This window comes from Rattus norvegicus, chromosome 6 (assembly GCF_036323735.1).
Source record: "Rattus norvegicus strain BN/NHsdMcwi chromosome 6, GRCr8, whole genome shotgun sequence".
NCBI lineage: Eukaryota > Metazoa > Chordata > Mammalia > Rodentia > Muridae > Rattus > Rattus norvegicus.
In genome coordinates, this window is record NC_086024.1 from 129,698,875 (window position 1) to 129,725,207 (window position 26,333).

At 49.8% G+C, this 26,333-nt stretch overlaps 1 protein-coding gene across 6 annotated transcripts in view; it reads right to left on the minus strand.

Annotated features, from left to right (window-relative positions):
- The window catches only part of Syne3 (spectrin repeat containing, nuclear envelope family member 3), a 91,899-nt gene that overhangs the window by 61,231 nt on the left and 4,335 nt on the right, over positions 1 to 26,333 (minus strand). Inside the window, exon 1 of one of the 6 annotated variants that reach the window (XM_039112106.2) lies at positions 16,692 to 17,583. The exons of the other annotated variants lie outside the window; for them this stretch is intronic. The gene's annotated coding sequence lies outside the window, so the exon portion shown is untranslated. Of the gene's footprint in view, positions 1 to 16,691; positions 17,584 to 26,333 lie in introns of those variants that run through there. 6 annotated transcript variants of the gene reach the window in all.

Sequence of the window (26,333 nt, forward strand, 5' to 3'; positions counted from 1 at the left end):
CCCACTTTTAAGATCCATGTTCAATCTGGGCCATACCTTCTGCTGGTCACCTACACAAAGGACATGGAAGGAGGAATCTCTCTCTCTCTTTCTCTCTCTCTCTCTCTCTCTTTCTCTCTCTCTCTCTCTCTCTCTCTCTCTCTCTCTCTCTCCTCCCCCAACCCCCCTTGCTTGCCTTCACTCTGACTGGTAAGTCCACTCCTTCTTCTATTTATTTATTTATTTATTTATTTATTTATTTATTTATTTATTTATTTATTATAAGTACACTGCAACTGTCTTCACACACACCAGAATAGGGCATCGGATCCCATTATAGATGGTTGTGAACCACCATGTGGTTGCTGGGATTTGAACTCAGGACCTCTGGAAGGGCAGACAGTGCTCTTAACCACTGAGCCAGCTCTCCAGCCCCCGGCAAGTCCATTCCTTAACTAGCATTGCAGTCTTTGGGATTCTAGAATATACTGAGGACCAGCTGAGACATGCAGCCTTATGGACAGAACAACTACTGGATTTTGGACTTTCTGTGGGTAAACAGCAATTGTTGGACTAGTTGGACCATAGCCTGTAAGCCACACTAATAAATCATATATAGATATATATGTATTCATTATATATTACATAATATATGCATATATACATACACACATATACATACACACATATTGCACATACATGTACACACGTATGTGTATATTCAATTCCCAAGTAGAAATAGTATTTTAAAAAGAAACTATGCTCACTATAACCTTTTGCACATTTTATGAAGAACTAGACTAGAGGGAGCTTGAAATTTCCTTACATGAAGACAGCAAGCAGAGGGCCACTGAGCACAGGAGAGGGAAGCTATGCTGAGCACAGGAGAGAGATACGGAACACAGTACACCCTACACACCTGCACTGACTTTGCACACTGTGCCCATAAATGTGGGTATTACTCAGTGTCAATTTAAAAAACATGAAGTTAAATAAAGTTTTAAAAGAATGCTTTCCAGGTTGGGAGAGATGGCTCAGAGGTTAGAGGCACATACTACTTTTGCAGAGGACCTGAATTCAGTTCTCAGCACCCGCGTTGAGTGGTTTACAAGCACTGTAACTCCAGTTCCAGGAATCCTACCCTGTCAGCCTCCATGTACACTGTACTCATGTGCACATACCCACAAACACACATAATAAAAACAAAATCGTTTTTTTAAAATGCTGTGGAAGATTCTAGTAGATTCCAAAAACATCTTTTTTTTTAAAAAAGATTAATTAATTTATTATATAAGTACGCTGTAGCTCTCTTCAGACACACCAGAAGAGGGCATCAGATCCCATTACAGATGGTTGTGAGCTACTGTGTGGTTGCTGGGATTTGAACTCAGGACCTCTGGGAGAGCAGTCAGTGCTTCTTAACCCCTGAGCCATCTCTCCAGCCCCAAAAATATCTTAAGTAAATCTATTACATGCGCTCTTGCTCTCAAAATTAATAAACATCCTTTTCTTCTATTTTCTTTTTACTGCTTTTCCTGATCTATACTTGTGACTTAGGTGTCCTTTGAACAGTTTACTGAGAGGTAATTAAAAATTTCCTTATGGGGCTAGAGAGATGGTTCAGTGGTTAAGAGCATTGTCTACTCTTCCAGAGTCCCAAGTTCAATTCCTAGCAACCACATGGTGACTCATAGCCATCTGTGATGGGATCTGATGCCCTCTTCTGGTGTGTCTGAAGACAGGGACAGTGTACTCACATACATACATACATACATACATACATACATACATACATACATACATAAACAAATAAATTGAAAAAAATTCCTTATGGATGGAATGGAGCAAAGGAACCAATGAGTCACCACAGGAAAAAAGGGACCCAGAGAGAAGGAGATGGTGACACCATCAGACCTGGCATGGAGGTGACAGGCCCTGCAACCCAAAGGAGACACTGTAACTACAGGAGGCCTCACCCAGCAGAACAGGCTACTGGGGCAAACTCCAGCCTTCTCTTGGCTTAGCCCAGGCAGAAGCTAACACATGGGAGCCTGGGCAGTGCATCTCTCAGGGGTGGCTCCCCCATTACTGTGCTGGGTACTTTTATGTCAACTTGACACAGCTAGAGTTTTCTGAAAGGAGGGAAACTCAATTGAAAACAAGAACAACCCTCTCTAAGATCCAGGTATAGGGCATTTTCTTAATTAGTGCTTGATGGGGGAGGGCCCAAACCCATTGTGGGTGGTGTCATCCTTAAACTGGTGGTTCTGGGTTCTATAAGAAAGCAGGCTGAGCAAGCCATGGAAAGCAAGTCAGCACCCCTCCATGGCCTCTGGATCGGCTCCTGTCTTCAGGACACTGCCCTATTTGAGTTTCTGTCCTGGCTTCCTTTAATGATGGAGCACAGTAAACCAAAAACTAAGCCCTTTCCTCCCCACTTGCCTTGGTCATGGCGTCTCAACACAGAAACAGAAACCCTAAGACAGTGGCGTAGGCACAGATGGGGTGGGGAGAGGCAGATGGGAGGGGATTGGGCTAGAGCAAAGCACAGTGTCCATTGGAAGGCTCCCTGTACCCTTGATTCTATCTCCGAGAGCAAAAGGCTGAGCTAGTCTTGCAGGAAGGGCAGGCTTGGCTCCAAGTCCTCTGTCCCGGGGTCAGTTAGACCTCCCTCCCCTCCCTTCCTTCTTGCAAGCTGATGTGACAGGTGAGAGTCCCTATTGGCTCTGTAGCACCATTGCTAAAGCACCGTGCCCCTAGCCTCAGTCCCTCTGTGCTGGTTAGTTATTTTTTTATTTGTTTGGTTGGTTTGGGATTTCTGTCTTGTTTTGTTTTGACAACTGGGAAGAGGGAGCCTCATGTGAGAAAAATGACTCCATCCGATTGACTGGTAGACAAGTCTGTAAGACACTTTCTTGATTAATAATTGATATAGGAGAGTCCACCCTGGTCAGGTGGTCTTGCATGGTATAAGAAAGCAGGCTGAGCAAGCCAGGAGGAGCAAGCCACTGAGCAGTACTCCTCCATGGCCTCTGCTTCAGTTCCTGCCTCTAGTTCCTGTCCTGACTTCTTTCCTTCATGATGGATTATAACCTGTGAGTGAAATAAACCCTTTTCTCCCCAAATTGCCTTTGGTCATGGTGTTTATCACAGCAATCAAAAGCAAACTAAGACAGTCACACATGCACACACACACACACACACACACACACACACACACACATGTATACACATACCTACCTAATGTCCCTTTCTAAAGTTCACTGGCATGGCCTACAGCACTGCTTGTCCTCCAGAGATGCAGGGTTCATGGAAACCTGCTCAGAATTGAACCATATTGTGTTGAGGATATGCCTAACCCATGACCACACCCCCTCAAATAAAGCAAGGGGCAAAGTCAGGCTCTCAAAGTAAAGCACGGTCCGGCATTATCGGGCTTATTCTGCAGTGAGGGAAGCATAGTCGGAGAGGCATAGACCCAGCCCGGAAGTGGTGATTCCAGCTTCATGGTGGTTACAGCTGCAGCCAGCACTTCCGGGACATCCTTCAGGTGCCTGGCTACATAGCTGCAGTTCCCAGCCTGAGGGTCATGACCCCTCAGGAACCACTGGAAAGCATAGATAGTTACAATTCGCAACAGTAGCAAAATTGCAGTTACAAAGTAGCCATGAAAATAATTTCATGGTGGAGGTGGGGGGTGGGGGGTGGAGGGGTGGGGGTGGGGGGACGATGACGATAGCATGAGACTGTATTAAAGGGTCGCAGCCTCAGGAAGATTGAGAAATACTGCTCTAAAAGAAGGGTTTGTAGTTATTCAATTATTACAGACTATTACACAGATTTCCCACAGGCACGGACTATTCTCCTTAAGGAAACTGGGGTTCATGAGTACTAAGAACTGTGCAAGTAACACAGACAGGACTTGAACCCAGGACAGCACGGATCTAAGCCCTTTGTTTTTAGCCCTGAGTGCTACACAACTTGCCTGCCTCTGCCTGTGCTGGGGCCCCGTCGAGAGCAGCCAAGTGATGTGGGGAGCTGGGGCAGCCAGCCCTCTGTGATCTATCTTCAGAGACCTGGGTCTCAGCTCAAAAACCTAGAGTTTGGGACTCGCTCCATGAGGACAGCCAGGCCCCCTCAGACTTGCTCCACTGGATGTGTTCACTCTTGTGCCCTCCCATCTGGCCTACGGGCACTTCGTTCAGGCACCCAGAAGGTGTGGAGAGATCATGACCAAGGAGAGCTAAGGTCCTGCTGTGGCTTTCTGAGCGGTTACTTTCTAGTGTCCCTGCCCAGTCATCCTAGCTGGCCCACCACAAACTGATCCTGAGTCCTAGGGGGCATGTTCCCTGGGCTGTGACTCATCAGCCCCGGCAGTGACTCAGTCCTTCCTGCCACACATGGTTCCCCACCCTTCGATTCTCCTTCCCTCTGGCCTCGAATACACAGATAGAATTTAATTATCTGAACCGCAGCTGGTTTTAATCCCAAAGCTTCTCCAAGCATGCTGTGGGAGGGTTCCGAGCTAAGGGGGATGGCGGAGGATGAGGCGGAGAGATCACTGCCCTGAGTGCCCTGGGCCTCTCTCCCATTGTGTTTACAGAAGGTGATTCTAGGAGTGGAGCAGAAAAAAGGAGGGAGAGCATGAACCGGCTGTTGAACCAGGCACCTGCATGCTGCCCCGTTAACCTTACATCCCTCCAGGGCAGCAGAATCTAAAGTATGGAATGTTTTATCATACTTTGAAGGTAACAAAACAGTAGCAAACAGGCTCAGGGACGGAGCAAAACGCACACAAGCTTTGGGCAGGTCAGGCTCCACTGGCGCTTTGTTGGGAGGTCGGCCCTGTGTGACCATGGCTTCCAGATCCATTGATGCAGCCATCAAAGAAAAGGTCTCACTACAAGGGAGTACCCTTGGTTGGCCTAGAACTCACTACGTAGACTAGACTGGCCTTGAACACATAGATATCCTCCTGCTTCTGCCTTGTGCCAGCTGGAATGAAACGTGTGTGCCACCATCCCTGGTCACGGTTTTCTGCTGTTGCTGTGGTTTGAAGCTTCAGTTGAGCTGGGCACAGCAGTATATACCTGTAATCCCAACTCTTCGGAGATGCTGGAAGGAGGCTCAGGGGTTCAATGTCATCCTTAGCTACAAAGCAAGTTTGAGGCCAGCCTGGGCTACACGAAGCCCTCTGCCAGCACCTCTCCATCACCACCACTGCCAGTGATAGAACTCTTGCATTTCTCAGCTAGCACACTCCTGCAATCCCAGCACACAGGCGGTTAAGGCAGGAGGATTGCTACGAGTTTCAGGCTATCCTGGGCTACAGAGTATATTTCAGGTCAGCCTGAGCTGCATAACAAGACCCTGTCTTGGTGTGTGTGTGTGTGTGTGTGTGTGTGTGTGTGTGTGTGTGTGTGTGCCCTTAACATTACAGGCATTTTCTAGTCATTTCCTGAGAAATAAAATATATCAACTACAGAGAGCACATTGGTTGATTTTGTGGCGGGTGTACACAGGAGCACACGCACACAGGTTCTGTGGAAATGCTATGCCAATAGTGGGGTCCAACACATTTTATATAAGAAACTTGAGCATGGATGAATTCTGGATCCACTGGTTGGGAGGCAGGGTCCTAGAACCACCGGGATGCTGAGATGTGACTGTCAATGGTTATAGGAGAAGCCCTGCTCCAGAAGAGAGCTATAAGGCTCACTTCAGGTAAAGCCACTGAGAATACAGGCCAGCAATTGCTTTCAATAAAGCACTCTGGGTGTCTTGAGCTCAGCCTTCCATCACAAACAGACAGTCCTTAGCCATGAAAACTGACTACTGCTGGGTTCACAATAGCATCTCCAAGGAGCTGTCCCAAGCTCTCTCTCCTTAGGCCTAGGCTGGAGGACACCAAGATCCCTCTTGGGAAACTCTGCATTGGCAACTCAAAAGCATGGGCTGCTTTGGGCAGCCGGATGGTGCCAGATGGGGCTCCAAGGCTTTACTAGAGCTCTGTGAATTTGTGCGATTAGCACAGGAGGACTGCCAATCACAGGGGTCCCTAGGGGTTTCCTGCACACAGGGCCAGTTGCCGACAGAGAGTGGGCAGAGGTGGTCTGCAGACATGGGACTGGCTGTCTGCTGTAGGCAGATCAAGCTGAGGTGGGTGTTGGGACCATTGGGACCTGGCTGAGATGCGCAATACCCCATCCGAGGCTGATGCCAGCCACTCAACACAGCTGGGCTTTTTAGAGGATGTGTTAAGTATTTCACAATGAAAGTAGTAATACACACGCACGTGCGCACACACACACGCGCGCGCGCGCACACACACACACACACACACACACACACACACACCACTCTAAAGACCAACTAGACTAGTGCCCCTACCCTCTAGAAGCCTCTGGAAGTCCTTCTGAACCAAATGGCCAGGACTTATCCATCAGTTTCTAAAACAGTGAGACAGGAGCTAGAACAATGACTCAGCAGTTAGCACGGCCAGCTCTTGCAGACTGACTTGAGTTAGATTCCCAGCACCCACATGGACTCACAAGCTTCTGTAAGCCTAGTTCTGGGGAACCAGATGCCCTCTTCTGGCCTCTGAAGGCACTGCATGCACAGACATAATATACCCATGCAGGCAAAATATACCCATATGGTGGCCATATATGCACATAAACGAATCCAGAGGTCAAAGGTCAGGCTTAGTGTTCTTCAAGAGCCATCTCTTTACTTGGTTTTGGAGAATAGAATCTTTCACTGGCCTGGAACTTGGTGGAATGTTTTGCTTTGTCTGTGGAGAGTACTACGGGGGGGGGGGGGTGACAAGAGAGAGTGTGTGTACATATGTCGATGTTTCTGATGTGCATGGAGGCCAGGAGACAACCTTGGTACTGACCCTCTGAGGTCATGTTTGCAGGCATTGGCCTGGACTTCTCCAAGGACGTCAGACTGTGTGGCCAGCGAGACCTGGAATCTGCCTGTCTCTACCTCCCCTCTGCTGGGTTTACAAGCCTTTGCCAGGCTCTGTCAGTCATAGATGTTCATATCTAACTACTAATGAGCATTTCAGGGTGGTCAGGCTCCAGGAGGGCAGGGCTCATTCCAGCTGTGTGCACATATGTGGGGTAAGGGACTAAGAACAGAAAGAGAACTCAATCACAGTCCACTGTGGCTCCCTGCACTCTGTCTTCCATCTCCCCAGAGGCACCCGAGGAGCTGGCTGCTCTCCCAGATGGCAGGGCTCCCTGATGTCACCTCCCTGTGGCAAACAGGTCTCCCACACCTAGACCTCCAGAACTCTTAAACTCCAGGTCCTATGGAGCCTCTGCCCGCAGCAAGCTGTCTTTCCCATCCCTGTGGAGCTCAGTAATTATTCTGAGGAGAGTGTACCAACAGAGTCCCATGTGGGAAGTTTGGTCAGGGGCGCAGACAAGGCCAGAAACCTTTACTTAGGGTACCACCCAGAGCCATTCTCACAGTATGGGAAGAAGAGAATTCTGGGAAGGCAGATCTGCCCTGCCTACACCTCAGTGGGGAGTATAACCCGCACATGTCCAAGCACTTGCAGAATGACTATTCAAGGGCTTGCCTGGCTTGGAGGATGGTTCTCCAGCCCCCACCCCACCTCTTCCCCACAGCCGGAAACCTTCCCTATGAAGACCTGATTCAACAAGGAGGAGTCATTCAGGAAGTCACATCCTGTCCCCCAACAGGCACCTGTCAACCCCAGCATCCCTGTGTTCAGCACTCACTGGTATGATTTGGTCCTGGAAAATGAAGTGCATGCCAAGCAAGCGTTGGCCCAACCCCCAGTTGTTCTGTCTCCTCAGGCAGGATTTTTGCCCACATAATGAAAGTCCCAGAACCCACTAGACCTGCCTGGCCAGCTAGCTACTTCCTGGGCCTCTCCCTTGAAACCTGTGCCTCCTCAAAGGGCTGTCAGCCACAGTGACCATCGAGACTCTTCAGACATAACAGCTCACTCACTCGCTCTCACCTGCATGGTGCCTTCTTATTTCACAAGGCAGGATCTTGCTCTGTAGCCCAGGTTTCAAACTCCTGGACCTAACTGGATCTGACTCAGCCTCGTGAGTAGTTGGCACTGTAGGCATGTGTCACTATGCCAGCCTCGTCTTACTGATTGGTATACTTTTGTTCCGGTATTCCCTTCCTGGGCTTCTGAGCACATAGACTCTGAGACTCTCCACCCTCCACACTCCTAGTGCTACACACTGGCTGAAGGCCATAGGGTTGAAAAGCTGGGTGATGGAGAGACTTGGAGCCAACAAGAACCTGATGCAGATCCAGGAGGCTGTTCTTCAATTCCTTGAATAAGTGGTTCTCTGAGCACAAAACCAGGCATGCTGAATCAACAGGCAAGAGGGTGTAAAGCCAGAAAGATGAATAGATTCAGCCAATGTGCATGAGGCAAACTGAGCTCCAAAAGGCATTTCTACAATCCCTGTCTCCCCCCCCTGAAGGCCCCCAGCAATCCTCTCCATAGGACCTGGACTGCCACATAGTTTTCAAGGCTGCCACAAACAGCATCAACATTGAAGATCAAAAAACTGCTACCCAGGCCTCTGGGCTCTGAGCCCATGCACCCCTATGCCTGTGAGAATCTAAGTACACACAAGGCCTTGCCTGGACTGCTGATTCCAACACTTGGAAGGCAAGAACTCCTAAATGGGTATTAATGGAGAGATGATGAACCTAGCCATGTACAAAGAAATCTTTCCCCTACTGGCACTAAGTAGGTCCTCAAAATGTGCTCTCTCCTTATTTCATTCAGTGCTATACACTTTCAACCAGGTCAAACAACCTGAGAAAGGCTAGAACCAGAGGTCTTCAGACCATGCTCTGTTCATCCCCAAATAAGAGCTTTCTGTTGGCCACAGGTGAGGGACATGGGTCCCAGTGCAGGTTCCTCCCCTATTGAGCTCTTTACAGCTAAACCAGGACCAGTGGTTCCCAGCTGGCTTCCAGGCCCTTCCAGACCCATGAGCTTTTTAAGTGGGAAGGTTGCTGCTAGGAGAAGGAGCACTTTGTTTCCTTCAGGACTGATCTCTAACAGACTGGGGGGAAATAAGGCAAATGCTTGCAGCCCCAAGGATAAAGCACTATCATTAACATCTTCTGTCTGACCCTCTAAAGGCTAATTGTGCCCCATTACCATGTTACAACTATGTTACAAAGTGTCTTAGCCCTGGGCTGGAAAACCAGCTGCAGAGTGGCCTTAAAATTCTGTGTTAAATGCTACATTGTTCCACACTACAACTCCAGCCATTGTCTACAGCACCCACACTGCTCTAGGGGGTGAATCTTCAAGAGGAGGATACTATAATTAGTTCTCTGTTATAAATAAGGAAATGAGACACAGATATTAAATAATCTGCTCACGCGCCTGAAGAGCCAGAAAGGAGGCTAGAGCAGTTTGGCTCTAGAAGTTTCTGACAGCTGCTTGTCCAGCATCCAGTTGGTCAGTAGGTTGTCAAGCTGACCAACTGATGGGCAAGTAACATACCTGCTTCTTTGAAGTGAGAGAACTATATCCCAGAGGTCTACTTCAAAGAGGTCTGACTTGCTCCCTTGTGAAATCCGCCCACCCTCTAGCTTTGGTTCAAGGTTTATCGAATGCCCTGGTTAATAGAACCTCATGTTGCCATTTTCTCTCTGAACCTGCAGCCTTTGGTGCACAGTGCTAGCCAGAATGACCCACAGCTATTCCCTAGATCACTTCTTAATTCATATGTCTCCTGCTCAATGCACAAAGCCCCCATACAGTAGCACAGAGCCCGCTGCTCTTTCCACAAAAAAGAAACACTCATGGACATTATCAGACAAGCAAGCCTGGATCTCACAGGGCCAGTCTGGGACCACCCCAGATCTAACTGTGCTTCTAGGTCTCTGCCTGCAAGGTAGGTCTTCATGGCACAATAGGGCCCTCTAAAGACGCAAGGAGAGGAAGGTTCTGGGCAAATTCCTCAGTCTCTACATGTTACATGGATCCCATTCTTAGAAGTCCTCTCTAGCTAAGCTGTTTTTCAGATAGTTTAGCCAAGAGTTACCTGGGATCTTTGAAAAGACATGTACGTAGCCAAGGCTGGGTTCAGACTGGAGACGGCCCTGCTTAGTCTCCCAGAGGGCTGGAAGTACAGGTGTGATACAGACATCTAGCTTGTCAGGACCAGAATGCACAGGTAAAGAGATGGCCAGGATTCAACTTGGCATAAGAGAAGCCTGAGCCTCTCTGGGGGATGGGTGTGTGTGTGTGTGTGTGTGTGTGTGTGTGTGTGTGTGTGTGTCTGCCTGTCTGCCTGCCTCCTTCTTCACAAGGATCTGAAGATAAAGGAACAATTACCCTCATATAGACACAGTCTTACTTTCCACCAAGGGCGCCAAGAACACTCATTGGAAAAGGGGTGGATGTTTTCAACAAAACATGTTAGACACTACAGACAATGGCATGACACTGGCGCCCTCCCTCACACCATATACAAATCCTAACTCAAAGCAAACAAAGGCTTCAATGTAAGAGCTAAAAACAAAATGTAGTGAAGAAAATGCAGTCAGAGCGCTTGAGTGGTTTGAGCTGTATGAATCGGGCATTCAGGGCCATCCTCTGCTATGATCAAACCAGCCTAGACTACATGAGACTTTACCTCAAAGGATATTAAAAGCTGTGGGCCCTCAAGATGGCTTAATATGGCCTACGCCTTTAATTCCGGGAGGCAGAGGCAGGTGGGTCTCCGTGAGTTTGAGGCCAGCTTGGTCTACACAGCAAGTTTCAGGACAGCCAGGTCTACACAGAGAGACCCTGTCTCAAAACAAACAAACAAACAAACAAACAAACAAAAAACCCAAATACAAACAGAAAGATGGCTTAGCAGGTAAAGGCACTTGCCACCAAAACTAACCCCTTGAGTATGATCCTCAGAACTCACATACTGAAAAGAGACCCAATTGTCACAGTTGTCTTCTGATCTCTACATGCACGCTGTGGCATGCATATGTACAAGCATACACACACACTGCATAGATAGATATTTTGTTTTGTCAACTTGATACAAGCTAGATTTATCACAGAGAAAGGAGCCTCAGTTAAGGAAGCCTCCATGAGACCCAGCTGTAAAGCATTTTCTCAATTAGTGATCAGTTGGGGAGGACCCAGCCCAGGGTAGGTGGGGCCATCCCTGGGCTGGTAGTCCTGGGTTCTATAAGAAGGCATGCTGAAAAAGAAAAAGAGGCATGCTGAGCCAGCCAGGGGAGCGAGCCAGTAAGCAGCCCTCCTCCATGGCCTCTCCATCAGCTCCTGCTTCCAGGTCCCTGTCTTGCTTGAGTTGCTCCTCTGATGTTTTTCAATAATGAACAGCCATGTGGAAGTATAAGCTGGATAAACCCTTTCCTCCCCACTTGCTTTGTAGTCATAGTGTTTGCTCACAGCAATAGAAACCCTAAGATAGACAGACAGACAGACGGACATACAAAAGAAAAATGCCCAGTTATTCTTCACAGCCAGTGCCACTGAAACCTAACTCATCTATTCCCCCAACTTTATGATCATCAGCGACCTACAGACCCGCTGTCAAGGTCACCTACGGACGTCAGAGGATGCTGCTATAGTTTGGATAAAATGTTACCAAGTTCCAGTTACAATAACAAGATCTCCCCTGTGGGGCCAGCTTAGCAGTAGCCATGTGTAACTGGGATGACAGGCTGGCTGCCAGGGCTGAAAAACTCTCCACCCTCCAGAAGGAGAAAGTGGGGCTCAGAGAGGCCAGCTCTCCTCCACAGATCACTGAGATTCTGACTCAGAAACCAGCCCCGTGTGTCTGTTGTCAGCAACGGTGCCAAGCAGCGAACCGGTAACCCAACATGAGGAAGTGAGTCACAGGTGACAGAGTGGGGCTTCCTCTTGGTGTCAGGACAGGACTTCCCCCGCACCCAGAAAGATGCAGAGATGGACAAGGTGGATCTTAGCCCCATCGTCCATACGATGTAGGGATAAGCATGACAGCATGCATGGCTGGACTTAGGTCTGGTGAGCCTTCCTTGTGTACATGGCTACAGGGCCACTGGCCTGGCCTAGGATGGGCAGCTAAGTAGAACACTCAGCTGGTCCCTCCTCACCCCACGGTATCCCATCATCTGGGTGTGGTGCCTTTCATCTTCCCACGGATGCCATGGTCAGCATCCTGAGCTTGGGAGACGCCAAGTTGATCTGATGACAGATCACATTTCAACGCCCACTCAAGACTGGTGGGTAAGAGATCACAGAGGTGAGTGAGTAGGATCCTGACACCCCTAACAGCAGAGCCCTGCTCTCAGCTCACCCTGACCCGACCAGTGAGCCTCATCTCTCTACCATACTGGTATTCGTACTGCATACTCCCAGTAGCTGCCCCACTTCCGCAGTCTGAGACACAACCTTCGGGGACCTACCACCAGAGTATACCTGTCCTTTAGAAGTGCTCACTAGGGCTGGAGAGATGGCTCAGTGATTAAAAACACTGCCTACTCTTCAGAGATCCTGAGTTTGATTCCCAGCAACCACATGGTGGTTCATAACCATCTATAAAGAGACCTGGTGCCCTTTTTTGCCCTACATGCAGGCAGAACACTGTATACATAATAAATAAATAGTGTTCACTAATGTCCCTTTCAAAAATGTTGGGCACCTGGAAGAGCCGCCAGGTGAATGTACACATACACAGTGTACAGTTATCTCTATACATAAAGACATTTGACATGTCCTCATCTCCCAGGAAGAATGTCTGAAATTCTCATGAACCTCACTAAGGCTTTTGACCCAGGGAGAACTAACAAGCCTGCCACAGGAATCCTCACTTTTAGCTATTTCTGTAAATGGCCCAGAATGTTCTGTAAAGGAGATGCCTTGAGCTCTCCTAGGCTTTCCCGATTCCTGGAAGGTCATGCTCACTGCATTCTGACTTCTTAGTCTAACTGGATCATGTGGATTTATTTTTAACTCCTGGTGAGCTCCAGGCTCCTCAGGTTGGGAAGCAGAGCTCTTTGGTGCTAAGCTACTGTAGACCCCCTAGGCACGGCTGGGTTTGGCCTTCTGTATAGCAAGGGGGCCATTTTTAGTGCCGTTTTAATCAACAAAACACCATTTGTGGTCACTTGAGCCAAACAGCCTGGCTATCAAAGATTAGACCTAAAGATTACAGCGGAGTTAAATCTGGGTGATGTGGGCTGCTGGGTGGAGTAGGACCAGTGCCTGTGAGTCATGGGCTGAACAACTGTACACAGGGTTTGCCTTGCACATAGGGTTCCCCCAGGAAACCTCCACACCGCTAGCTGACCAGAGCTGGAGAGCTCAGCCAGCCTGCCTGGATTCAAGCTGACCTTAACACAGCATCAGCCAATGGAAGTCACGCCTCCAACTACGACGTATCATGACTTGTCAGCTGCTGACCTGAGGATTGATTTTGGTAACGTGCTTAACCCCATTCCCTGAGGGCTTCCTATGGGTTTGTTATATAATACACTCGCCAAATGACTGTCCGGCTGAGAGGGAATAGCCAAGGAGAAATAGAGCACTCCAGCGAAAAGAGAACCCCAAAGGAAAATAATGGCATCTGTCCCGTGGAATATTCTGGGCCATTTGTCGTGAGAAGTGTGATGATTAATACTGGGGCCGGGGCCGAAGAGAAGGCGCAGGCTGCCGAACGTTGAGCTCCTGCACGGGGAGCCAGCCAGCAAGCTTTCCTGGAAAGGGTCACACAGGGAACACACTCTGTGGCCACACGGCCTCCGTCACTGCTTCTCAAACCTGCTGTGGAAGTGTGAGAGCGTCTGCAGATGACCGGGAGGAGCTGTCTCTGTTCCATGAACATCTGATTGACAAGAGCGGGTGGCATCTGGCCGGTGGGCACTGTTTGCCAGTCCTACTGTGCACATCCTAACTGCATCAGAAAAAGATGGAGCTAGAAACAAGCATGGGAAACAGGGCAAAGGGATCCTCAGCGCACAGTCAGGATGTAATCTAGCTCCTGGTGGTACAAGCCTGAATGCCCAGCACTGGGTCATCCACGGCCACAAAAGGATACCAAGGCCAGCCTGGGCTATATGACACCTCTTCTCAAATAAGAATAACGGTAAAAACAACCTCCTTAAAGTGATAGGAGCAGGGTGCACTTTGATAAGTTTTCGGTTATGTGCAGATCTGGACGTGTCTGTATCTGGCTCTGTGTATGTGAGCACGAGTACCTGGAGGGAACAGAAAGAGGCCTGGAGACGGCGATGAGCATCAGACATGGGTGCTGGGAGTGGGAACTCAGTACTCACTAAGTAGTGGGCTAAACCACCTCCTCAGCCCCTGTTTGTTATTTGAAAGAATGGCGGCAGCGGTGCCTGCCTTTAATCCCAGCTCTGGGGAGACAGAGGCAGGAGGGTTAGCCTGGTCCACAGAGGACAGCTAGGCCACACAGAGAAACCATGTCTTGAAAAACAAAACAAACAAAAGAAAAAGAGGAGAGAGAGGGAGGAAGAGAGAGAGAGAGGGAGGGAGGGAGGCAGGGAAGGAAGGGAAGGAGGGAGGGAGGGAGGGAGGGAGGGAGGGAGGGAGGGAGGGAGGGAGGGAGGGAAAGAAAGCAAGCCTTTAAGGTACTAAAGCAGCTCAGAGCTCCCTAGAACTCTGCGTGGGTTATAACAAGAGTCAAGTATAACACTCACCATCAGCTTCCTAGAAACCAGATTGGCTTCCAAGTCCTCAGAGTGACAACTAAATCTGGCTTCCTCATCTACTGGCTGCACAGCCTCAGGGTATTGACCTCTCTGCTCCCAAGTTTCCTCAGGAGTAAGGTGGGTGGCTTCCCATTCAATGTGAGGAAAACATCTTTACCTGTTCTCAGGTCCTCTAAAACAGTCCCCAAAGCACTTGGGTTTAACTGATTTAACAAGGGGTCAGGCTGTGGAAGGATAAGGGAAAGACCAGAGAGGCCCATGACAGGGGGGGAGGGGCACACCAGGGCAAGTCCACCGGCTTCTCAGAGAACCTTCCAGGGTGTGTGAGCCAGGGGGATGAGCGTCTTTTAGCATGGAGTCTTCCAACAGCCGCACTGAAGGAAGCCCAGGCTGCTCAAAGCCTCTCTGCTCTGCCCTTCTCACCCGCTTCCCACTGCCTGCCTTCCAACAATGGCTGCTTGTAGCAGGACCCCCATGCAGCCCCCAGGTTCAGCCTAGCTGGCCTCTGTTCCCATGGATCCCTTCTTTTTCCCTGCCTCCCTAGCCCCCCTAACCTGACATCACTGCCTCCAGGAAGTCTACCCAGTGCCCAGCAGAGTTCACAAAAGCTCCCTGGAATCCTCCAGGTACAGAGTGGTTAAGTAACTTGAGCAAGGTCACACAGCAAGTCATTCTGCAGACTTGTCCTTCCTGCAGTCCCTTGGGAGAAGCAGGTCTTACACCCCACAAACGAGACAGCCCCTTCATGTTGGGCCACAAAAGAAGAGAGAAGAGAAAGGGGTTGGGGATTTGGCTCAGTGGTAGAGTGCTTGACTAGCAACCGCAAGGCCCTGGGTTCGGTCCCCAGCTCTGAAAAAAAAAAAAAAAAGGAAAAAAAAAGAAGTGAGAAGAGAGAGTTCAGCCCTGGGCATGCGCCCTTGACTTTGCCCAGATAGGTGGTTAGTCTGACATTCCAAGCCTCGGCAAGAGCAGGCCTATTCGAAGTGTAATCCCCACAGCCTACCAGCCAGGACTCTTGGTCCCGGGGGAAATGAGGGCTCCCAGGAGGTGGTCTCTCGTGCTCTGTGGGTCTTACTACAAGTTGGACTGTGACAGAAAGTCCCATAGACTTCTCACATGACCCTATGGGTGTCACCTTGTACCCTCAGCAGAATGGGACTATTTTAAAGCCCTAGGCAGTAGAAGTGTGACCTTCCCCCAGATCTTAGGGAGAAGTTTGTTTCCCAAGCCCTAACTACACTGGCTTCAGCCTCAGTGGGGACAGACTGTGTCCCTCCTTTCTCCCCTCCCCTCTGCCCTCCCTCCATGGGGGCTTGGGTTGGGAGAACTTCCAGTCAGACCCAAGGGAGAGAACAGTGCTGGCTGTTGTGTGCAGAGCTGAGAGCTGACCTAGCACCCGCTCTCTTTTCAGCTAGAGGGAGCTGGGAGGCTGAGACTCTCTGGAGCAGCTGAGGGTACCCACCTAGCTGGTGGGAAAGAATGGGCAGCCTGTAAGCCCTGATCTGTATCCCATCTTGGGGTGGAGCATTAACACACTCGTGCTCGCGCGCGCGCGTGCGCACATACACACACACACACACACATACACACACACACACACACACACACACACACACAGCGTGCACACAAACCCACCTACTTCTCTAAACTGTCTTCTCCCTCCTTTCAGACAATGCCAGCTTTAACCGAGTTCCTGGAAGAAACTGTTGGCCACGGGCTTTGCATAAAAGGCAAATGTCCTAGTCCCCAAGTTGACCCACAAAGAGTAAAACTGCCACCACCTTGTGGGAGGATTCATTCTTTTGTTCACAAAGAGGAACACCTTATATCTGGGCCTAGGCTGCTTGTGCTTCCCCTGTATCTGTTAAGCAGCTGTCGGGGTTCTAAGTCTGACCACTTGTATCTATGTATGATGTGTGTACACTTGTGTACGTGCCACCAAGCATGTGTGGTGGTCAGAGGACAACTTTGTAACATCAGCTCTCTCTTTCCAGCTTTACCTGGGTTCCTGAGAACGCAAGTGTAGTCAGGCGTTTGAAGTAAACACCTCTACCGGCTGAGCCTTCTTACTATCAGGGCGGCAGCACTGTTGTCCCGCTGTCACCTTCCTGTGTATCTGCTTACCTGCTGAGCTGCCAGGCCACACCCATCCCAGGAGCTGTGACTGGTCTAAAACATTTGTAGATGACATTATGATGATAGGGTAGTGTCAAAAGGTTGGGACACTCACTTAGGGCTGGGGAGATGGCCAAGTCATTAAGGTACTTGCCACACAGGTGTGAGGAATTAGGTTCTGTAGTGGTTTAAAGGAGAATGGCCCCCAGAGGCTCATAGGGAGTGACATTATTTGAAAGGATTAGAACGAATGGCCTTGTTGGAGTAGGTGGGGCCTTGTTGGAGGAAGTGTGTTACTGGAAATGGGCTTTAGAGTTTTTAAAACTCTAAAGTCAGGCCCAGTGTCTCTCTTCCTGCTGCCTCCTGATCCAGATGTGGAACTCTTGGCTCCTCCCTCAGCAACATGTCTGCCTGTGTGCTGCCCACCATACTTCCCGCCAAGACGAAAATGGACTAAACCTCTGAATCTGTAAACCAGCCCCAATTGCCCCCAGTGAAATGTTTTCCTTTATAAGAGTTGCCATGGTCATAGTGTCTCTTTTCAACAATAGAAACCCTAATTGAAATAAGTACCATTTCCAAGTCCCATGTAAAAAGCTGGGTGTGGTCACAACGTGACAACAATGGGGAGGCAGAGACAGGACGGTCCCTGGGCCAAGTAGAAAGTAGACAGGCAGCCCACCAGGCAAGCTCAGAACAGTTAAAGACCCTATCTCAACCCAGGATTGAGTGACATCAACCTACCTACCTACCTACACACACACACACACACACACACACACACACACACACAGAGAGAGAGAGAGAGAGAGAGAGAGAGAGAGAGAGAGAGAGAGAGAGCTCTAAACTGTAGTTCTTTCTAGACTGCCAATTCCAAAGCAACCACAACTTTCCCAGTCCTGCCCATCCCAGTTCCCCTACCCAGGGCAGTGCCTGGCACAGAGGACACCTTCAGAGAGAATGAAAGACCCAGCCTCCCTTGTGAAGTGAGCTTCAGTCACTGTGTGGACACAGACTGCCAGGGTTTCCCTACTGCGCAGCTCACTCACTGAGGCACCACAAGCAAAGTGGCCCCAGAGAGAGGCTGAGCCAGTGCAGAGGGGACTCTGTGGGGAGAGGACTTTGCTCAGGGGAAGACAAGGGAGGAGGTGACTCCCTGGAAAAACAGTGGAGGTGGCTGGAAAAGGCTCACACAGAGAGGGGGATAGCACAGGTAAAGCAGGAATTACCTTCAGTCACTTGTCCCCAGCAAGGAGGAAACAAGGAAGACCCTCTATCCCACACATTCACTGGGACAGGAATTATTTGGCTCCAGGACAATAAAGCTTCCACCTGCCCTGCAGAGAGAGGAACAGGGCCTTGGAGACTTCTAGAACATAATTGAAGTAATACCTCCTCACATCCATCTCGAGTCAGAACAGCAGGGCTAGCCTGGGGTGATGTCCACCATCTAGGTGGCAGAGATGACCTGGAATGATCACTGGTCCTGGTTTGGTGGGCACTTTTTCAGTACTGGACTTAGATGGATATTCTGTGTGAGGCGATTGAGGACAGCTGACCAACTACCTCCACTTTCATGTTCCTTCCCAAGGTCTGCCCTCTCAGCCACTCACAGTGTCCTGCAGTCTACACATATGCTCTCCCAGGCAGCCAGAAACCAAGCAGCATCTCCTGGGGACCATGAGGGATGCCTTCACCAGGGACCGATGTCTGGGTGTCTACAAAGATCTCTACAGCAGATGCTGAAGACCCTGGCTCCATTCTTCCTGCTTCTGATCAGGTATTACCTCCTATGCCTGAGTCTCATCTCCTGAGGCCTTTTCCCAAGCTGCATTTGACATTTATCTGGCGCTGCTCAGCAAACACACACCCAGTGAACTGAGGCAGCAGCAGCCGTGAGGACACACCCACCTCCACAGAACAGAGCAAGCAGAGCATCCCCACACGCCTGAACTCCCAGCACTTGGGAGGCCGAGGCAGGAGAATTGCCACAAGTTCAAGACCACTCTGGGTTATAAAGCAATGATCAGGTCAGGGCTACTTAAAAACAAATAAAACTTGAAATGTAAATAAAGAAATATAGCTAATAAAAAATTAAAAAGAAGAAAAAGAAAAAAAACAAATAAAGCAACATGTAGAAATTAATAATTATCATAATACTATAAAGTGAAATCTGGTGCTTTTAACAAGCAAAACGCCAAGGTTAGACCTTGCCAGAGATTTATCTCTGGCGTTTGCTTCACAGCACCTGGAGGACAGCACTGTTACAAATGGACATTCCAGAATCCTGTTTTTAGAACCTTCTGGAACCTTCCTCACCTGCCCAGAAGAAACTCAGAAACACATGATCCTTCCCCAGTGTTTGTCTGTAGGATGGAGCCTCTAACTTGGAACCCTATGTGACGATGCGCCCTCAGACTGGAGCCAACCTAGCTGTGGGGCCCCTCAACAATGCTGGTTCTTCAAGACCGCCAGGCACAGCAGGAAGTAGTTATGAGAGCCCTCCTCCCAGGGCAAAGACTCTGATTAAATTAATCCTGTCAGTGAAAGAATAAAGATTTTAAACTATCCCCCACTGACCCTGCTGTGAGGACAACAGCAAGCTCCCACTTCAATTGGCTGTAATCTCCAGCAGGGCCCTGCAAGGGCACTGTTCGGAAAGAGCTGAGTATTGGCTAAGTAAATGAGAGGATGGGTTATCTAACTTTAGGTTCCCAGTCAGTCAGCAGTCGCAGCACTGAGAACTGCTTCGGATGACTGTGGCTGGACTCAAATTCATGGCAATGCTCCTGTCTCAGCCTTTGTACACACAGAGACTCCATATAAGTGTGAACCACGTCCAGTCCTGGGAACCCGCAGGGCTACTTCCTGCCCTGAGGCTCGAGGCTCCTGAATGACCAGTGTGCCCATGTTTCAGTGAGGGACTAGGCCTCTGTGAGCACCAAAGTCTTAATATAGTCACCAAGTTTACAGGACAATGGCAGCTCCAGGAAAAGATCTTGGGGTCATGATCGAGCATCTCAGAATGCAATCTCAGAGGCAAACACATCGTTCTCCACACCAATCCCAAGAGCTGATTTAAAGCCTCCTGGGAAACAACTTTATTAACCCTCAGCCACTCCAGTGTAGCCTACCTCCCTGGAGAATCCTGGGTCATCAGCACCTGAGGTGAGGTTTCCTACAGGGTGTTGGCCCCACCCTTAAGCCACTTGTACACAGGATGGGCCTGGACCTGCACACGCTCAGCCCTTCAGCAGGGTGCAGAGTTGCCAGAGGCCCTGCAATGAACGGAGCCAACCTCAAAAAGGGCAGATGTTCCTTCATTCACTCCTGACAAGTTTATTTTAAAAGGAAACTTTTTATCTTTGCCTCAAACAGGGAAGCAGGATCAACGGTGTGTCTACTACACATCCCAAGAAATAAGCAGACTGGATAGACACACACCCAAGAACCTCTTGTGTTTGCACAGAAGCCTGCACCTTGACAGAGAGTGAAGGGGGTAACGGAAAAAGGACACATTAGTGCCACCCTGAAGTGTCCCCAACTGCCCCTGGCCAACCTAGGGCTCTCAACTATTCCTCCCATCAGAACTGCCCGAGAGTTTCCGGAAGAAACAATCTCATGTCCAGAGATTTCTAATTCTACCGGCACACTTTCAGCTAGGATGAAAACATCATATGAACAGAATTGTTCAAAGAACCAGAAAGGGCCAGGGATGTAGCTCAGGGAGCAGAGAGGGTGCTTGGGTAGCACACATACACACAGCCCTCAGCTCAATCGCCAGCACCGACTGCCTATACCAAGTGTGGTGCTGGCACACGCCTGTAATCCCAGCACTTTGGAGGTGGAGGCAGGAGGAGCACAAGTTCAAGGTTGTCCCTGTCTATGTTCTGGTGCCCTGAGCGTTTGATACTCCTGTTCTGAGTTCTACATCCAGAACCAGGAAGACAAAGGGTGGAAACCAGACAACGGGTCCCAACGTGCTGAGTCCCACTGTAGAGACCTTGACACTCCCCACACCTGGATTTATTCTATAAGAGAAAAAGGCAGTTGTGATTAAGGAATGCAGCCTGCATTCTGTCACCTGAGCTGAGAGCAGAGTCACCTGCAGCTGGGCCAGCTCAACTCCCTGCAGGTGCAGTGGGTGGAGGAGGCAAAAATACTCAGCATCCTGCAGCTTTTCCTCCTGGCTTGGGAGCACCCTCCTTCTGGCTTGGGAGCACCCTCCTCCTGGCTTGGGAGCAGCCTCCTCCAGGCTTGGGAGTACCCTCCTCCAGGCTTGGGAGCACCTTCCTCCTGGCTTGGGAGCACCCTCCTCCTGGCTTGGGAGCATTCAGGAAAAGAGGGAAGGGTACCCTGACAGGATGGATATTTGGGGTCAGGGAAGGTGTGGACTGCCCCCAGGACAGGTGAGTTAGCCCTATACAAGAAGGGTAGGAGACAGTCAAGTCATACTGTAGGCAAGAGAACCAGGGTTCCCACCAGGTCTGTCAGATTGTACCTCAGGCGTAGGAGGAGAAAGAAACTGATTAAATAGAGCGGAGCTGACCTTTGTATTGGAAGACAGATGATGTAAGAAATACTTTGCTCTGTAGGGCGACCAAACAACCTGATGACTCCTAATTTCTTGGGGTGGGGGTGGGGGTTTCATGACACAGAGCCAGCAAGATGACAAAAGGAGTTCCTCCCTCCCCACTCTTCCCAGAAGAGGGAGCTGAGGCCCAGCAAGATTGCTCTTTGGAGAAATAAAAGGCCCTCTGCCCCTCAGCCAGATGACTCTGTAGGTGAGGGGGACTACTACCAAGCCTGACAAACCTGGGTTCTGTTCTCTAAGACCCACACAGCAGAGGAGAGCAGGTTTTCCAAGCCATGCACAAAGTCTTCCTGTTGCCCCCACCCCCACCCTCACCACTGAGCTTCCCTGCTTCTAGGCTATCACCAGCTGGGGTGGCCATTATTTATGGCACCTTCTCACCCACCAAACTGTTTCCACAGAGCACAGATGTGTGCCTTGGCATTTTGCTACCCATTCCGTCTCAGTCAAGGTCGTTGAAGGAATGCAGTAGCCCTGGGTATGTGGGTTACAGGGCGGAAGAGCCCAGATCCCAGCCACAGACACGTGTCTCTCTGGCTTCCAGACCTCAGCCAGCTCCTGCTAGGAGCTTCGTGACTAACCTTGCCACTTCCTGTGGGTGACAAATACAGGAACTGAGGGCCATCCTCAGTCCTCCTCACTGAAGGCAAGACCTCACCCAGGAGTAGCCAGCCTGGGCACGTGGGTGGTTTTACCCAAAGAAGCAGAAATAAGGGAGGCCTCCAGAAAGAACCTTTAAAAAAAAAAAATCCATTCCTTAAAATCATCTCCAAGCAAAGTCGAATTTGAAGTCCATGAATAGACAGGCAAATTACACAATCAGGCTGGCTGCCCAGTGCTGGGGTGAGCGACCAACTGTTTAACCTGGCAACCCCGACTGGCTCACATGCTACCTACAAATGCCCAGCCTGTGGTCAGCAAGTCTCAATAGCTGAGGGACAAGTTGCAAATGGAGTTCTCGGGAGAAAGGGGCAGGGAACAGGCAGGGTGCTCCAGAGTCGGGCCCTAGCTCTGAGGGACCTGTGGCACCATGGTCTTAAGGAAAAGATTTCCTCTGAGGAATGGCTTGGCGCAGAGAAAGCCTGGAGCTACACAGGATCTGCAGCTACCCATACACAGGATCTGCCTGACTGGAAGGCTGGGTTTGCTTTCAGTTTTCATAATCAGGTTGCGGAGTCCGGATCCAAGCACCTGCATTCAACTCCTAACTGCATTGGCACCCCAAGATGGTGAGGGTAGGTTAATTCACACCCTTCCAAGCAGGGTGATGCCAGCACGCCTCTCTGAATAGCTGTGGGACTAACAGGAGAGGTAAGAAACACTGTACACAATCAATGCTGGCCCCCAGCAAGTGCCCGCTAGAGGCCGGTTGTCATGGCAGACTGGGCAGAGAATCTATATTCCTCTCTTCCAGCCATCACTGTCCTCACAAATCGTTCATTCCATAGGCACATTCAGCCCTCCCCATCCACGGTGCCTTCAGCCAAGCATGCAACCAGACAGACAGAAAATACCGGCAGAACAAAAGTTGCATCTGTCCTGAACGGACTTGGCTTTTATTCTTTCTAAATAACACATTCTAGCAACTATTCACACGGCATCTACCTTGGGCTGGGATTATAAGTGATCCAGAGAAGATTTCAAGTGCATGAGAGCTGGTGTGATGGCTCATGCTATAATTCCAGCCCTTGGGAGGCTGAGACAGGAGGATCATAGTGAGTTCCGGGTCAGCCCGAGCTACCCAGTAAGAGCTGGAGGTGGTGGTGATTGTAATTCTAAGCATGTGAAGGTTGAGGTAGGAGAATTTCAAGTTCCAAGCAGGCTAGGATTATACGGAGAGACCTTGTCTAGGAATAAACAGAAGCACACTATAAAGAAAGGTGTGGATGTGTGTGTGTGGAATGTGTGTAGCACGTATAAGTTACAAAAAGACCTGTTTTATATAAGGGTCTGCTGGGTGTCACTGATTTGGTGTCTGTGATAGCTAATCTTCATTACCCACACCGGTTATAGTCACCATGGAAACAAACCTCTGGGTGTGGCTAGGAAGGTGTTTCCAGAAAGGTTTACCTGAAGAGGGAGGACCCACCTTGAAGATGGGCAGCAACACTCATGGGCTGGGGTCCTGGGCTGAATTAAAAGGAGAAAGAAAGGAAGCCAAGCACGCCACACCGTCCCTGCCAGTCACAGACTGAACCTCCAAACCCAAGCCAGGATGAGCCCTCCCTTCCTGAAATTACTTAGGCTCCCTCCCTTTCCCACAGGTGTTCTGTCACAACTCATCCAATATCCTCAGGGTTCCAGGAACCAGCCCTCTAGGAGACGCCAGAGGGAAACTAGAAGAAGAAGCAAAACTGGTCGGTGTCTGTCCTGCCCTGGATCACTCAAGTCCTTGTAGAGGAGACAGGCAGCAGGCACAGCTGCAGACCAGACCCAGGGCTCACATTTCCATGCAGGGTTGACAGTGGCCCAGAGATAAGAACATCCCCTGCTGACAAAGCCAGGAGGTGCTCCTGTGTGGGCAAAAAATTCTCTTGGGGGTGGGGGGCCAGGAGCTGAGATACAAAAGGATAGGCTGGGGTGGAGGGGTGGGGTCCCAGCAAAGAGGAGAGGAGTTAGATATGCTCTACCAGTGAGGCCAATGTGTCATCAAGATTCCATTGCTGGCCCTCAAGTGCTCCTGGAACAAACAGAGCTCTGATTGACAAAGGTCCTGAGAGATAAGGACAGATGTCACACTAGTCTTGGCTCTTCCCTCCAGAGCTCACCGAGGTCCTGCGTATCCTGGAAACACTAGGGTCCGCCCCTCCCACTTCATTCCACAGCCCGGAACATCTGTTCCCCTAGCATTTGTCAGGTCCTATCTAGCCTGGTAAGCCTTTTGTCTAAGTCATAATTATAACCACCTCTCTGTGGACTGCCAGTGAGCTATGAAGAGGAATGGGCAACAGGCGGGTGTGGGGTGGGGAGAGGGGGGCGATGACCGGAATCGAGTTCTGGAAACCATTGATCAAGTATCAATAGCAAAGCACAGGAGAACAGGAAACGGAAATTGGAATCCCATGGGGGAGTCTTCTAGGAGGCGCTCTCTACCAGATGTGGGAGGAAGAGCAGCTGGCAGAAGTAACTGCTTGCCACAGGTAGAGGGGGAGGAAAGTCAGAATGAATTTGGGGTTTTGTGGAAACCAAATGCAGCCCGGGGTGGGGGGCAAGGGGGTAGGAGGGCAGACCCAACACTTAGGGAAAGGGAGTGGAGCCTAAGAAATCGCTCCTTTCTGTTTGGGTGGGCGGTCTGCAGCGGCTGATCTTAGGTCCTCACATATCCACTGCTAGGCTTCCAAGTGAGCAAACTTCACAGAGACCCAAGTAGAGCCTCCCATCTTAAAGAGCTGGCAATTACGACTGGAGAAGTTCAGATGCCAGCTCCTCCCATCAGGGAAGAAAGAGGCTTGCTTCCTCAGTGAGTCAGCTATAGTATTATTCTAGTAAATGTTTCTTGGGAGGGGCTCGGCCATTTCAGATCTCACATAAAACTTGTGGCTTAATTGGAGTCCCACCACTCCCAGCTCAGCGATGATGGCTAGGGCCTAACCAAACTTCCCATCTTCGTGCAGCCATGACATCGCAACTGTCAGCAATGGCATGGGGCGCTCGGGAAGGTAACTGTGTGACAGAGAGCTTTGGGTGGGAGTCAGGAGGTCCACTCGTGACCCTGAGGTACCTACCAGTCAGGTACCAGTCAGGCTAAGGAGATGGCTCATTTGGTAAATTGCTTGACTTATAAGCATGAGGACCTGAATTTCATCTCTGGAACCTACATTTTCAAAAAGGTGTGTGTGTTGGGGTTGGGGGTGTTTCACACTTGTTATCCTGGTATTAGGTAGACAGCAGACAGGAAGATCCCTCAGGTAGAGACATAGGAACACTCGGGCTCCTTAGCCAGTCAGTCTATCCGTATCAGGCAAGTCTCAAGTCAGTGTCTGTCTCAAAAATCAAGACAGACAGCTTCTAAGGAACAAACTCCCTAGGTTGTTCCCTGGTCGCTACACACACACACACACACTCGCACATACCCCAAAAAACTCAGTGTCCCCGTATGTAAAATTATAGGCTCAGACAAGGTTATCTAGAGTATCCAGAGTAAAAACTTCTGGAATTCTCACACTCTCCACTGCAGCTGTCACCTCTAAGCACAAATTAAACATCCCTAATCTGAAGATAGGAAATACTCCAAAATCTGGAACTTTATAAGCATCACCATGACCTCAAGACCCCACAAAGGCACTAAAGAATATCTTATGCACAAGGTACCTAGGACACACACACAGGCACCTCTCCAGAGGGCAGGCAAAAGAATAGCCTCGGATGGGAACAGAGGAGTTAGTAGGACTTTGAGGGTGTGCCAGATACACCTAGACAAAACCAAGCAGGCCTTGGGTGCACCCCACCTCTATCCTGTAGACAACATGTTCTGTGCATGGGATGGTGTGGCCAAGCTGGGCTGTCAGCTCAGAGATGCCTGCAACCTGACAGCTGCATGGACACCGCCCATCTGTTTTCTACAAGGCCATTTCCCTATGGCCTGCCAGGCTGGGCTGGCCAGACTTTCTGCTTCTCCAGAGTAAAAAAACAAAGTGTTCCCAGTCCAGCACGTGAAAAATGGAAGAACAGTCTTTTCCGTTCCCGCCGAAGGTTCTCTGGCCCTACCATCACCTTCAGGGAAATCTGGAGCAGAGCAGCCCTCCTCTGTGAACCTGTTTCCCCAACAACAGCAAACCAAGACTGACCATACCCAGGTCACTGTGCAGTCTGGGGATGAATTATCATGCAGGATGAGAAAGAGCAGCTGCCTTAGACGACTTGGAAACAAGACTTCAAGCCAAGCTCGCGAACCGCCTTTGGTGATGTTTCTGTTCATGAGTCACCTTGCACA